The sequence below is a fragment of the Arachis ipaensis genome, chromosome B5 (genome assembly GCF_059453495.1).
Source record: "Arachis ipaensis isolate K30076 ecotype BB chromosome B5, ASM5945349v1, whole genome shotgun sequence".
In the NCBI taxonomy this organism is placed as follows: domain Eukaryota; kingdom Viridiplantae; phylum Streptophyta; class Magnoliopsida; order Fabales; family Fabaceae; genus Arachis; species Arachis ipaensis.
In genome coordinates, this window is record NC_142440.1 from 103,484,474 (window position 1) to 103,501,002 (window position 16,529).

The following is a 16,529-nucleotide window of genomic DNA, read 5'->3' on the forward strand; positions in this document are numbered from 1 at the left end:
ACTTAAGATTGCCAAGGAGATCAATGAGTGCATTGATTGAGGAAGAGATGAAAATGAAATTGATCCAGAGAATGCAACATCTCCTAAGCCCAATGAACTCCCCATTTCTGATCTTACCCATTCTCTTTATTTTCTATCATTTACTTTCATGAGCAATTCCCCCATTCCCATTTACAATTCTGCACTTTACTTTCAGTCATTTACTTTCAGCTCTTATTTCTAGCATTTACCTTTCTGTTATTTACTTTTCCGCCATTTAATTTTCTGCAATTCTCAACTCAAATTCTGATTCGCTCAACTAGAACATTCCTCTAATTAAAGTTGCTTGATCAATCAATCCTTGTGGGATTCGACCTCACTCTATTGTGAGTTTTTATTTGACGACAAATTCGGTACACTTGCCGAAGGAAATTTGTTATGAGACAAGTTTTCCGTGCATCAAGTTTATGGCGCCGTTGCCGGGGATTGATTGTGCATCAACAATGATTAGATTGGAGGATAACTAGATTGAGCATTTTTGTTTTGTTTGATTTAATTTTCTGTTTGAGTCATTTACTTTCTGTTTTAGTTAATTTCTTCCCTTCCCCCTACTTTTTCTTTGTTATTTACCATTCATTTCACTAACCCACTAACTGTTTGATATATTGCATCACTCACACTAACAGTAATTCTGACAGATATACTTTCTGCACCTATTCTCTTTGCTTGCACTTGTTGGTTGTATGACAGGGAGAAGAAGCGGGGCTTCAACTTCCTTTGATTCTGAACCTGAGAGAACCTTCCTTAGACTAAGGAGGGAGGCAAGAGAAAAACGTGTAGTTGGTGCTGAAGAAGAGGAGGAACACTTTGAGGAATACTTTGAACCAAACATGGAAGAAAACATGGAAAACCATCATGAAGAAGAGTATCACAACCATGGCGGAAGAGGTCGAGCAAATCATGCTGGGGAGGATAGAAGAGTTTTAGGCTCTTACATCAATCTAAACTCAGGAAACTGTGGAAGTAGCATTCAAAAGCCAACCATCCATGCCAATAATTTTGAACTAAAACCACAGCTCATCACCCTTGTTCAGAACAACTGTTCGTTCGGAGGAAGTGTCCAAGAAGACCCCAATCAACATCTAACCACTTTCCTGAGAATATGTGACACAGTGAAGTCTAATGGTGTTCATCCTGACGCCTATAGACTGCTCTTATTTCCATTCTCACTCAAGGATAAGGCAGCCAAGTGGCTGGAGTCTTTCCCGAAGGAGAGCTTGACAACTTGGGAAGATGTGGTGAACAAATTCTTAGCAAGATTTTACCCCCCTCAACGAATCAATAGGCTGAGAGCTGAGGTCCAAACTTTCAGACAACAAGATGGTGAGACTTTATATGAAGCATGAGAGAGGTTTAAAGACTTAACAAGGAGGTGCCCACCAGATATGTTCAATGAATGGGTGCAGCTGCACATTTTCTATGAAGGCCTGTCATATGAATCAAAGAAGGCAGTAGACCATTCATCTGGAGGATCTTTGAACAAGAAGAAGACCATTGATGAGGCCATAGATGTCATTGAAACTGTAGCAGAGAATGACTACTTCTATGCTTTCGAAAGAGGGAACACAAGAGGAGTAATGGAGCTAAACAATGTAGATGCTTTGCTGGCCCAAAACAAGCTCATTACTCAGCAGCTGGCTGACCTCACCAAGAAGATGGAGAGGAACCAAGTAGCAGCAATCTCCACTTCATCAACAACCCAAGAAGGAATGAATGAAGAAGCAGAGGGTAGTCAGGAGCAAGCCAACTACATTGGGAATTCACCTAGGCAAAACCATGATCCATACTCCAAGACCTACAACCCTGGATGGAGGAATCACCCAAACTTTGGGTGGGGAAATCAACAAGACCAAAGCATTGATCAAAGACGTCCAAATCCAAACAATGCAACCCACCAACACTTCACATCTAGACCATATCAACACCCCCATAACAACACCTCTCCACATTCATATCAAGACCAGAATAACCCTCCTCAGCCTGACCTATCATCATTTGATGAAAGAATCTCAAGGATTGAGAATCTACTTGAAGGCATAAGCAAGGAAATTCAAGACAACAAGGTGTTCAAGGAGGAAGTGCGAGCCAGTTTCAAGAACCAGGGAGACACAATCAAGAGGTTGGAATCTCAAGTGGGGTATCTCTCTGAGCAAATTCCCAAACCCACAGATGGATTCCCAAGTGACACAGAGAAGAATCCGAGAGGTGAAACAAAGAAGGTAAGATGGGAAGATTGCAAGATGGTCACTATAAGTGATAAGGAGACTGAGGACAAGCCAAGCAAGCTGTCAGAACAACCTGAAGATACCTCAGTAGAGAAGAAGGAAAAAGATCATCAAGAACCAGAAATCTCACAACAGGAGCTGCTGAGACTCTATGCACCTTTTCCCCAACTGCTCAATGGAGCTGTGGAGAAGAGAATATACTCAAGATTTCTTGACTTGTTTGCATCTTTGCATGTGAACATACCGTTCATCAAAACTATCCAACAAATGCCTGCATACATCAAGTATATGAAGGAGCTGCTTCCTAGGAAAAGCTCACTCAAGGGAGGCCAAACTATAGTGATGAACAAGGAGTGCAGTGCCCTCATTCAACCACAGTTGCCTACGAAAAGAAAAGATCCAAGGAGTTTTCATGTCCCCTGTGCCATAGGGGAAACAATGTTTGATAGAGCACTCTGTGATTTGGGAGCAAGCATCAACTTAATGCCCTTATCACTGGTGAAGAGGCTGCAGATCAATGAGATATTGCCCACAGATGTAGTCATCAGGCTGGCTGACAAAACTCAAAAACAAGCAATAGGGGTGGTGGAAAATGTGTTGTTAAAGGTTGAAAATACTTTCTTCCCACAGACTTTGTCATCTTGGACATGGAAGAGAGTCACACACACCCAATCATATTAGGAAGACCATTCCTAGCTACAGCCAGAGCACTCATAGATGTGGAGTGAGGGGAGCTAATATTGAGGATCCATGATGAACGACTCAGCTTTAATGTCTTCAAACTCTTGCAAGAAGCAGATCAAGAAAATAAAGAACCAAGCAATGATCATAATGAGATGCTGACAGAGGAAACAAGCACTGAAGCACAACCAGCCCATCTGGGAAAGTCCTTGGTTGATAAACAAGGAAATAACCAGTTGTCACAGCTCAAGGAAAAGCTGGAGGAACCTAAACTACCAAAGACATGTGAAGACAACAACAAAATTTCCTTAGAAGAAGAAGTCACCAAGAGCAAGGCAATATCAAAAGGGACAAAGAAGAAGGTACCAAGGGGGTGGAGGAACAAGAAGATCCCTACGGAAGACTTCTCTCCAGGGAATAAAGTGATCTCAGCTTACTTCCCAGATATTCCCCCTGATCTCCCCACTATACCATCTCAGTTACCTAAGGTCTTCACTATCAACAGAGTTCTCTCCTTGGAACATGTAGAGATCATTGATACAACCAATGGATATAAGTCCAAGGCAAGAGGGGAGAACTTGAAGCATTATCAACCTCCCTGATGAAGGAGAAACGTCAAGCTAGTGACGCTAAAGAAGCGCTTCATGGGAGGCAACCCATGTTTTATTAGCTTTTACTAGTGAATAAGTCAATATTCATGAATTCCAACCGAAACTTGACAAACACTTGGTGAAATCCTTATATTGCAGTATATAGTGAAGAACAAGTTTGGTGTTCAAAGCGTGCCAAGAAAGCATGAATGCAACTGAGAGCATGCTAGTCTTGGAGCTTTGAACATAACTTTTCATCACAGTGCTCCAAATTAAGTTTGGTGTCACCCCATGGTGCCACCAATGTGCATATAAGGATACACAGTTAGTTAGTTAGTTGGAGTTCATGAATAAACAAAATCTTTTCCTCTTTTATTAGTTTAGCCGTAAAGTTTAAATAATTTTTAGGACATTAATTTTTCTTATTTTATAGGAAAAAGGAGAGGAAAATTGAAGGAGATTGATTGGACAACTAAGTGAGAAGGGTTCGGCCACTTCATGAGGAGAAACTACACACTTGTTCTAAAAAGGGAAGGCATTGAAAAATGTTGCCATGCAACATTGAAAAGGATGGGACCATTGAAGACCGAGCAATCTCCATCATAAAGTGACGATCCTTGTCCTTTCTCCATGCACAACCCCAACCGTCCATCAAACAACCACTCCATCAATCCACACCCTCCATTCACTCACAACCTCTCTATATAAGTGATCCTTGTTCCATACCCCACTCTGCACACCTCTCCATTTCGGATTACCCTTCACTCCCTTCATTGCACTCAACCCTAAACAACCAAAAGTCTCCACACATTTGCCAACTTCACACATTAACCCTCATTCATGGCATCTTCGAGCTCTAAAAGAAGGAAGGGAAAGGAACCTATGGACAACAACCCTGATCATGACCAGATTGTGCAAGACATTTGTGTACCAGGGGCTGACTGGGAAAGATATGCAGATAGGAGACCAAGGTTCATCAAGAGAGCAGATCACACTCCGGAAGCAAAGGGGTAGTTCGAAATTGTAAGGAGGTCCATCCTCCCAGCAGCGAACAACTCGGAGGTGAATCTCAAGAGATCTACACTGGTACACTGTATACTCAAAGGAGGAGAAATCAAGGTTCATGAACTCATAGCAGAAGGCATTAGAAAAATGGCAGAGAAAAGCGACTCAAGAGGAACGTTAGGTTACCCCAGCACTATTTACCGACTGTGCAAGAAAGCTGGGGTGGTGTTTGAAGATGAGGACCCCTGATAAACCACTATTTTATGGTTTATCTTGTACTCAATTGAGTAGTTTTTATCTACTCTTTACCCACTTATTCATACTATTTGCATGGTTTTATATTTCCTTCCTAATTATGTGTTTTGATTGAAAACATGCTTCTTTGATCTTATATTTGCTTATTATTAATCCTCTCTTATTACCATTAGATGCCTTGATATGTGTGTTAAGTGTTTTTAGATATTATAAGGCAGGAATGGCTTGGAGGATGAGAAGAAAGCATGCAAAAGTGGAAGGAATACAAGAAGTTGGAGAAATTGCTAAGCTGTCCAGCCTGACCTCTTCGCACTCAAACGGTTCTAACTTTAGCTACAGAGGTCCAAACGACGCGGTTCCAGTTGCGTTGGAAAGATAATGTCCGGGGCTTCGATTTGATATATAATATGCTATAGTTTCCCTGACGCTAAGCAACGCGACCGCGTGATTCATGCGGCCATGTCGCAGTGACAAAAAACCAGCGTGGCAAAATCCGAAACCAGCGAATTCTGGACTGTTTCTGACCCAGTTTGCGGCCCAGAAAATACAGATTAGAGGCTATAAAGTGGGGGACTGCATCCATTCAAAAAGGGGAGGCTTTCACAATTCACTTTTCATGTTTTAGATGTAGTTTTAGAGAGAGAGGTTCTCTCCTCTCTCTTAGGATTAGTATTTAGGATTTCTCTTAGTTTTAGGAGTAACTCTCAATTCCAGGTTTAATATTCCTTTTTCTTTATATTCCTCTTTTTACTTTCAGATGCTGCAATGCTTGTATTAGATATGTTGCCCAATTGGCTTATGAACTTTTCATGTTAAGATCCGCATATTTTATTTAATATTATTTGAGGTATTTTCAGATTTAAGATTGCTTTGCTCTGTTTAAGATTACTTTCAATTTAATTTAGATATTTTTCTCCCTTTTGGCTTTGGTCAAATGATTGGTAATACTTGAGTTATCAAACTCAGCAAGTGATTGAAATTGGCAGATTCTGCTTGAACTAAACTTGCTCTAACACTAGTCTCTCCACAGGAGTTAACTAGGACTTGAGAATCAAGCTAATCAGTCCACTTGATTTACCTTCATAGTAGAGGTTAACAAAGTGGGATTAAAACCCAATTCTCTTCACACCTGATAAGGATAACTAGGATAGGAATTCCAATTTTTATACCTTGCCAAGAGATTTTATTATTATTATTTTATTTTACTTGTCATATAACATATTCCCACCTTACTTCCAAAACCCCCAATTTACAATCTTCATAACCAATAATAAGAACATACTTCCCTACAATTCCTTGAGAAGACGACCCGAGGTTTAATACTCGGTTATCAATTTTAAAAAGGGGTTTGTTACTTGTGACAACCAAAACGTTTGTACGAAGGGATTTTTGTCGGTTTAGAGACTATATCTACAACGCGACTGTTTTTATGACATTCTTTACTGGCAAAAATCCTAACGTCAAAAATGGCGCCGTTGCCGGGGAATTGTAAACGTGTGCCTTATTATTGGTTATTGTAAATATTTTATTTTTGCTTATTTATTTATTTTTATTTTTATTTTTATTTTTGCTTTTTCTTAAGTTAAGAGGTTATTGGTTTTTTTTTATTTTAAAATTTTTATTTTATCTTATCTTATTTCAAAAATCAAATTTAAAAATTCAAATTTAAAAATTTTTTCAAAATTCAAATTTAAAAATTTAATTTTCAAAAATTTAAATAACCTTTTAATTTAAATTTATTTTTATTTTTGTTTTTAATTTTTTATTAGCTACTATGAATTCTCACCCCTCTCGCTTCAAGTTTGATTCCAATGTTGTTGTTAGGAATGGAAACTATAATGAGAACAGGCATCAAGGTTGGAAGAATCAAAGATGGGAGAAGCCACAAGAATTTAATCAACCCTCATGGCAACAACCACCTCCAATAGACTATCAACAACCATCCTGTGATGCATATCAAGGCAATGGCTATGGTGAGCACTCTTTTGATTATCAACAACCACCACCATATGCCTATGAACCCTCTCCTCAACATAACTTTGGACCACCAAATTCACAAGCCCCTTTCCGCCATTCACCTCCATATGACCCTAACCCTCAACCACCATACTAACCACCTTATGAACCAAATGAACCATACATAGATCCACCCCAAACCTCCATGGAGAAAGCACTTGCCAATCTAAACTCTACTATACAAGCTCTCGTCGCCCAAATCAGACCACTAAATACCTTCAACAATCAACCCTCAAGCTCTAGTGCACTTCCTTTTTAACCACAGAATGATCTCTCCATCCCATCACCACCATCCATGGAAGAGCACCCACATCCATCAATCCAAGAGCAACATGATCCCAATGATGCTATTGACATGGAACAAGAGAGAAGAGATCATCTTCGCGAATCCATACTTCATAAGGAGCTAGAGGAGGCCCTAAAGATGAAGGTAGTAAATACCCTTGAAGATGAAAGAACAATTGAAAGGAGTTGTCATGGAAAGAAAATCATCAAGGATGAGTACCATTTTATATTAAAACTACTGGACAAAGCAGTAATTATCAAAGAGGAAAAAGTGGTTGAAGACTTGCGAGATGCTGAACCTCCATGGCAAAGTCAAGACATAGAGCCTCCTTCCAAGACGGTTTCATTTGATGTTGAGGAGGGTGTACAACCTCCAAGGCATACCCTGGTTGAAGACTTGGAAGAGGTTGAAATTGAAGAAGCTTACAAGGAGGTGGAAGTTGTCAGAGAAGAGCACAAGGGAGTGGAGCTTGCAATTTCATTAGAAATACCTCCCCCTAAGTTACCATTATCCTTCACAACATTCAAGTGGGTAAAATTCATATCCCTTAGCTTTCTAATTCCACTTGAATATGGGCTACTGGAGACGGGTGGTCAACTTAGAGCTCTTTGTGGCATAGAGAGTAAGAGGAAGATGGTTAGTGGTTGGAGCTGTCCAACAAGGTTCAACATGGTTGCATACTCAAAGTTTAAATGCAAAGGTTGGTGTAAAGCTCAATTGAATGGGTCTAGGAAGCTGTTTGGTAGCTGCAGTGAGAATTCAAATTACTTATCACCAAGTTGGAAAAACACAGATCCCGACAAAAATGGGTGTAAAAGCAAGGTTTGGGATCCTGGAATCTGTTCTGACATCCAACACCCCGGGAGCCTAAGAATCTTTTTGAAGCTGCTCAAGGGTTTTACATGCCTAGTTTGGGACCCCGAAGGTTACTGGAATCACAAACACTGGTGGAGATTCCTGGATGAGTTCAAGCATAAGCCACCATAACAGGAAGCTCACCAAATGTCCAACTTAAGGACTTTAACTAAAAGTGCTAGGTGGGAGACAACCCACCACGGTATAATCATTCCTTTCTCAATTTTAATTTTATTTAGTTTTGTTTGTTTTTGAAATTTTATTTTATTTTATTATATTGAACCTGGAGTTTTGCATCACATTCATACTAACACTGCATTCTGCATCTTTTCAGACTAAAAAAAAAAAAGGAGCAAGCGAGCACGCGATGCGATCGCATCAGCGACGCGTCCGCGTCACAGGGAGAGTAAAGAAAAATTAATATGAACAGAGAGTTACGCAGGAGCAGCGCTGGAAGCATGCCAATGGCACAAATCACCCCACACGACCGCGTCACCGACACGTCCGCGTCCCATGGGAATACTGGCCTCCCACGCGACCGCGTCACCCACGCGGCCGCGTGACCTGAAAATCGACGTCAACCAGGTGCATGGCCGAAAGTTGAGCTGGAGTTGGGCTGGACTCGTGCTGGAAGCCCAAGCCTCACCACGCGAACGCGTGCCCCACGCGTCCGCGTCATATCCCCATGATGGCCCCTCACGCGATCGCGTCGACCACGTGATCGCGTCACCCAGAATTTTGGTAAAAAGAGTTTCGAACAGAGAGTTGTGCGACCGCGAGGCTGCACTCGTGCCACTAGCACAAATCGAGTCACGCGATCGCGTGCCCTACGCGTCCGCGTCGCCTAACTTTATTGCGCACCACGCGACCACGTCACCCACGCGACCGCGTCGCCAGCGTCGCACAACCTATCCAGATTAGTGCCAATTTTCTTATCTTTTCTTCTCCGAATCCTTATTCTCTTATCTTTTCTTATTTCTTTCTTCTTCCTCTCTTATTTTCTCGCACTCCCATTCTATTTTATTTAATTTATTTGCATATTTTCATTCATTGCATATTTTTATTTTTTTTAAATTTATTAATTTTGGTGTTCAAAAGTTCTTATTCAACTGTTACATCTTTTCTTGAATTACTTTGGTGCTTAATAACTTGTTTTACACTGTGGGATGATATTAATTATCTACCAATGTCAATCTTTTATAATACTTGCACTTCATTTGCATTGCCACGAACTTACATTGTCTTTCATTACTGGTGCACGAAATTGTGATGTCCAGGCTCGAACAATCCCTGGCAACGTGAGCAACTTGGTACGTGTAATCGTGATTACACTTTAATTATGTAAAATTCATGGCTCTTTCTTTCCCTGGCAATGGCGCCAAGAACATGGTGCCAATACCATGGTTCACAACTTCGATACAACTAACCAGCAAGTGCACTGGGTCGTCCAAGTAATACCTTACGTGAGTAAGGGTCGAATCCCACGGAGATTGTTGGTATGAAGCAAGCTATGGTCACCTTGTAAATCTCAGTCAGGCGGATATAAAATAATTATGGAGTTTTCGAATAATAAATAATAGAATAGGGATAGAGGTACTTATGTAAATCATTGGTAGGAATTTCAGATAAGCGAATGGAGATGCTTTTCGTTCCTCTGAACCTCTGCTTTCCTGCTATCTTCATCCAATCAGTCTTACTCCTTTCCATGGCTGGCTTTATGTGATACATCACCACTGTCAATGGCTACTTTCGGTCATTGACAAACCCCATTTGTAGGGTTTATCTTGTATTGATTTTTGGGGATTTTATCACCTTTTACCCATATTTATTCAAGAAATAGCATGGTTTTATATATTCTCCTTTAATTGTGCTTGAATGTGAAAACATGCTTTTTAGGACTCAAAATAGCTAAATTTAATTCACCTTGATTCTATTAGATGCCTTGATATGTTTGTTAAGTGATTTAAGGTTTAGGAGGCAAAGATTGGATCAAGGGAATGAAGAAAGAAAGCATGAAAAGTTGGAGAACTCATGAAGAAATGGAAGAACCGGAAAGCTGTCAAGCCGACCTCTTCGCACTTAATCGACCATAACTTGAGCTACAGAGGTCCAAATGATGCGGTTCCAGTTGGGTTGGAAAGCTAACATCCGGGGCTTCGAAACGATATAAGATTTGCCATAGTTGCATCGCGCATAGGGGCGCGCACGCGCACGGTACGCGGACGCGCCGATGGTGGCACATGACCCACTTAATGCAAACGTGGCCAGCGATTTTAGAAGCCTTGTGGGCCCAATCCAACTCATTTCTAATGCTATTTAAGCCAAGGATTGAAGGGGAATCAACATACTTTTCATACTTTAGAAGTTAGTTACCATTAGTTTAGTTTTAGCTTAGTTTAGTAGTGAGAGTTAGTTTCTAGAGAGAGAAGCTCTCTCTTCTCTCTAGAATTAGGATTAGAATTAGGTTTAGCTTTTAGATCTAGGTTTTAATCTTTGCTTTCTTCCACTTCTATCTCTCAATTCTTTGTTGCTACATTCAATCTTCTTCTATTCCTTTGTTGTAATTTTCTTTATGTTGTTCTTATACTTTGTTGTAGATCTAGTATTGTTCCTTCTACATTCTTCCAATTCAATAAGAGGTAATTCATAATAAATGTGTCTTCTTTGCTTTTCTATTGTTGATCTCTTGTTTTTGTAGTTGTAGATTCCTTTAATTCTTGCATTTAATAATGTTTACTCCTCTTGCACTTTATGTGTTTGTTGAAATGTCTCTTTTAGTTTTAGTGTAGATTTTGTTCCTCTTAGCCTAGGTAGAGTAATTAGTGACACTTGAGTTATCTAATTCCTTTGTTGATTGATAATTGGAGAGATTGCTAATTGGTTTGGAGTGCACTAAAGCTAGTCTTTCCTTGGGAGTTGGCTAGGACTTGTGGCTCAAGTCAATTCATCCACTTGACTTTCCTTTAATTAGTAAGGGTTAACTAAGTGGTAGCAATGAATAATTCTCATCACAATTGAGAAGGATAACTAGGATAGGACTTCTAGTTCTCACACCTTACCAAGAGCCTTTTATAGTTGTTAGTTTATTTTCATTGCCATTTACTTTTCATGCTTCTTATCCAAAACCCCAAAATACAATCCATAACCAATAACAAGACACTTCATTGTAATTCCTAGGGAGAACGACCCGAGGTTTAAATACTTCGGTTTATAGAATTTAGGGGTTTGTTACTTGTGACAAACAAATTTTTGTATGAAAGGATTATTGTTGGTTTAGAAGCTATACTTTACAACGAGAATTCATTTGTGAAATTCTATACCATCAAAAAATCCATTCATCAAAATGGCGCCGTTGCCGGGGAATTGCAATGGTGTTATGTTATTGGTTATTGTATATATGTGAATAGTGTGAATATGTTTGCTTTTGTTAGCTCTTGCTATTTTTAGGATTTAATTTTCTTGCTTCTTATTTGATTTTGTTTTCATTTTCTTCTTGCTATCATGAATTCTCACCTTGGCTATGAGTTTGGTTATCAACATGTTGTAGGAAATGAGGACTATAATGAAGATGTGTATCAAGAATGGGATGACCAAAGGTGGGAGGAGCCATATGCATATGATCAATCCTCATGGCAACAACCTCCACCAATGCACTATGAAGAAGAGTCATTCTATGATGCATACCAATCCAATGGCTATGGTGACTCACCTTGTGATTTTCAAGAACCACCACCATATGCCTATGATCCATACCCTCAACATAACTCCCAACCATACTCACAAGCCCCTTCTTACCAACCATCTTCATATGACCCTAATCCATATCCATCCTACCAACAACCATATGAGCAATATGAACCACATATAGAGCCACCACCATTCCAACATCAATATTTTCAAGAGCCACCTCCTCCACATTATTACCAAGATGAACCACCTCCAATATATGAATACTATTTTCCACCACAACCTCCCATGGAAGAATACTCATATCCATTGATCCAAGAGCCACATGATCCTAATCATATTATCCAAGAGGAACAAGAGTCAAGGGATCATCTCAAGGAAGCATTGGATAAATTTCAAGCAACCATGGAGTGTGTTGTGCAACAAGTGGAAAGAGTGGAAAACATAGAACCACCACAACTCTACCAAGAAGAACTATCTTCCTACTATGAACCCTCTCCCCAATTTAATGAACCCTTCTACCCACCCCAATCTCTAATGGATGAAACCCTTGGTGTTCTTGTTCAAGGGCAAGAAGAGATGAAAAGGGATGTGCAAAATATCATGGCCACCTTGGATGCGGTAACAAATCAATTAGCCTCCCAATGCTTGAACACTCAAGGAACTTCCATGGATACATGTGGAGAATCAAATGAAGAACATAGCATGAAGGAGAGATTGGAAACTCCGGCGGAAAATAAGGGAAGTTGCTTTGTATTGGAACAATTGGAGGAAGCTTTAATTGTTGAAGACAAGGAAGAAGTGGTAGAAGACTTAGGAGATGCGGAGCTTCCATGGGAACATAGAGTTGAAGAAAACCCCTCCAAGATGATTGAAATTGATGCTAGGGAGGAAAGTGCACACCTTCCAAGGCATATCCCATATGAAGACTTGGATGGGATAGAGAAAGAATTGAGTTCCCTTGGTGATGAAGATCAAGCATCAAGTCTTAGTGGTGAAGAATCCTTTAAGCATGAAGAACCTTCTCCGGTTGGATTTGAAAGCGTTGAGGAGGTAAATTTTTCTCACCCTCCCTATTATGATTTGAGTAAAGGAAAAGGTTTAGATAAAATTGTTGAACAAAGGATTGAGATTAAGAGATCTTGTGAAGAGGTGGAAGTCCCTAGAAATAGAAGAACGAGGGTTGGTTATGCTTTGTCGAGATCTTTGGAAGCATCTTTGCCTAGGTTGTCATCTACCCCTTCACTTGAGTGGGTAAAATTCATTTCTATTAGCTTTATTGTCCCACTTGAGTATGGCTTGCTTGAAACGGATGGTCAACTTAGAATGCTTTGTGGGATGAAGCGTAAGCGAAAGATGTTTCGTGGTTGGCGTTGTAAATCAAGGCTCATCTTGGTTGACACTTCAAGAGTTGAATACAAAGGTGGGAATAGTGCTCAAATAGATGGGTCTAGGAGGATTGTTGGGCATTTCGTAGAGAATTCATCTTGTTCACCACCCGGATGGATTAATAATGATGATCAACTTCAAGACGGGTGTGAAAATAAAGTGTGGGATCCCGGATTACAAGAAGAGGATCAACTTTGGGAGCCCCAAGCTTGTGAAGAACTCCATCAAGACTTGGCTCAATCCATGAAGAATCTTGGGGCACAATGGAGAACCAAGCATTGGTGGGAGTTCCAAGATGAATACAAGCACAAGCCACCTTGATGAGGAGCTCCCCATAAGTCCAACTTAAGGACAATAAACAAAAGTGCTAGGTGGGAGACAACCCACCATGGTAAAACCCTTTCATTTTCTCTTTTGTACATATTGATAGAATTAGTTTAATTTCATGTTTTGTTTAGATAGTTGAGTTTAATTGGTAGTTTAGTATGTTAAATAAGGTTTTAGGGTGTTTTGGTAGATGCTTGGAGGTTTAGAATGCTGAGATTGGTGCAAAAAAAAAAAAAAAAAAAACGGCCATCGGCGCGTTAGCACGCTGTGCGCGCGCGCGCACATTGCACTTCCGCAACTTCTGGTACAAAAACCAGAGAGTTGTGCGCGCGTTGTGCCAGCATTGTGCTGGGAGCACAAGCTCATCCACGCGTAAGCGCGCTGTGCACGCGCGCGGGGATCGCCCCTGCTGCATCCACGCGTAAGCGCGCTGTGCGCGCGCGCGGATTTGCTCCCTGTTTTTTTCCTTCCTCCTTTCTCCTTCCTCTTTCCTCCTCTCTTCTTCTTTCTTTCTAATTTTTTTTTCTCCTTCCTCTCTTAGAAATTTTTTTTCCTTATAATATAAATGAAATTTTTTTAATAAAAAATAATAATAATAATAATATAATAATAATAAATACATAAATAAATAAAATACTAAAAAAAAAAAACAAAAAAAAATTTTTTTTTTCTCTTTTCCTCCATTTTCTTTTATTGCATTTGCTTATTTTCATTCATTGCATTTTAATTTTGTTTTTTTTACCTTGTTCTCATTTTATTTTCTAAGTTTTCCATTTTAATAATGGTGTTGAACTTTCCTACTCAATTGTTGAGACTTTCTTACATTATTTTGGTGCTTCTTGACTTGTTTGATATTGTTGGGTGATGAAACTTTTAAATCAATGCTTCATCTTGTATGACTTTTGTGTCTTTGTGCATTGATATGACCTCATATTGTCTTTCATGACCCACTTCTTCTCATTTGAACTTGATGCTCAACACACTCTTCATACTTTAACTTTACTCTTGCATCGAGCTTAATGATATGCCTTAGCTTACATTGCTTTCTCACTCACATGCTTAGCTAACATGTAGTAGAAAATCATACTCTTATTTGGCATTAGCCCCGCCTATGTTCTAATTGCCTTGATACCTTTGTTATAGGCTTCATTTTCTTTCCTTTTCTTTCCTTTTAGGTTGGCCACCAAGAAGGGAGAAAGGAAAAGCTTTTAAATGGGGCACCAAACAAGTCCTCCGCGCAGCCTTGTGAAGAAGCTCATCAATTGTAGCAACCCGTCCACCTTGCTCTTCTTTGCATGCACCGAGGACGGTGCAATCTTCAAGTGTGGGGAGGTCGTCTGACCGATCTCCATGGGTAAAAATTTCCTTTTCAACACCAAATTTTTTATTTTCTTTAATTAGATTAGCTATTGCATTGCATGATAGGTTGCATGTTAGTTAGAATTTGTACATATTTTTACCACTTCTTTGTTATTAGGACTACTTGGTTAGGGTGATGATTTTCTTTCCAAGAAACCGTTTTTAGGGCACCCTACCAATTTGAAAATTTTTGTTAAACTTGCTTGAAAGAATTTATTTTGGAACATAGTTTTTGAGCTAAGAACATAAGCAAGTGAGATTTGTGCCTAATTGCGTGGTTACATCTTATAACCACTTATTTTTCCTTCTTGTGTGCATTATTCTCTTTCTATGATTGTGATCTTTGATTTGTTTGATTCTTTATGTCCATTATTTGGTGTATTCATGCATTTATATGATTGAGGCCATCAATTCATTAGCTCACTCACCCAAATGGCCTTACCTTCTATCTTCCTTTGTTAGCCAAATTTGAGCCTACGATTAACCCATTTTGTTCTTAATTTAGCACATTACAAGCCTTAAAGCGGAAAACAATAAAAGTCCTTATTTGGATCTTTGATTAGCTTAGGCTAGTGTGTGTGAGTATCATTCAAGTGTGGGAACCTTGGGACATTGGGTGAATAAAAGGGTATTTTGTATTATTATTGAAAATATTGGGAATTGGGTACATACTCATGTATTGATCAAATGTAGAACCTTATGCATTGACGCTCTTGTATATAGAAAAAAATGAGAAAAACAAAAGAACAAAAGAAAAAGAAAACAATATGGAAAAGAAAAGAAAAAATAGAAAAAGAAAGAAAAGAAAAAAAAAGAGGAAAAATAATAAAAAGGGGACAAAATGCCCCAAAGTGAAGCTCAAGAGGAATCAATGCATAAGTATTGTGAAACGAAAAGAAAATGCATAAGTATGTGGAAAAGTGAGGAATGGGTAGTTAGATTAGTACTTAATTGTATAGGTCATTATATAGGTTAGGTGGGAAAGTTTAAGTTAATCAAAGATTCAAATCCTAAGTCCACTAGCCATATATGATCCTACCTTGACCCTAGCCCCATTACAACCTAAAGAAAAGACCTCATGATACATGTATGCATGCATCGAATAATTGTTGATTGTTAGAAGAAAAACAAATCTTGGAAAGCATGATTAGGGGAGAATTGAGAGAATCAACCCCAAACACCGAGCGACTAGAGTGCAAACACTTCCGGTGAGGGTTCGATGCTCAATTCCTTGATTCCCGGCTTTCATGAGCGTTCTTCTTGCAAGTCTACTTGAACTTCATTTTGATATTCGAATTGGTAGGATTCATGAATCGTTATATGATCTTGACCCTACTTGTACATGTATGACTTGGAGGATTGATTTATTTTTAACCAAGTAGGTAAAACCATTTTGCATTTAGTTGCATCCATTTAGATAATTGCATATAGTTTAGGTTGCATATAGTTTATTTACATTGAATAAATGTTGATACCCTTTGTTTCTCTCTTGGCTTAAGCATGAGGACATGCTTGGTTTAAGTGTGGGGAGGTTGACAAACCCCATTTGTAGGGTTTATCTTGTATTGATTTTTGGGGATTTTATCATCTTTTACCCATATTTATTCAAGAAATAGCATGGTTTTGTATATTCTCCTTTAATTGTGCTTGAATGTGAAAACATGCTTTTTAGGACTCAAAATAGCTAAATTTAATTCACCTTGATTCTATTAGATGCCTTGATATGTTTGTTAAGTGATTTAAGGTTTAGGAGGCAAAGATTGGATCAAGGGAATGAAGAAAGAAAGCATGAAAAGTTGGAGAACTCATGAAGAA

At 39.2% G+C, this 16,529-nt stretch overlaps 1 non-coding gene across 1 annotated transcript; it reads right to left on the reverse strand.

The window, feature by feature from the left end:
* Positions 1-1,322: 1,322 nt before the first annotated feature.
* Positions 1,323-1,429, reverse strand: LOC148565217 (small nucleolar RNA R71). Its single transcript, XR_015885612.1, has one exon. It is a non-coding gene; the product is annotated as a small nucleolar RNA R71 (small nucleolar RNA).
* Positions 1,430-16,529: the final 15,100 nt, after the last annotated feature.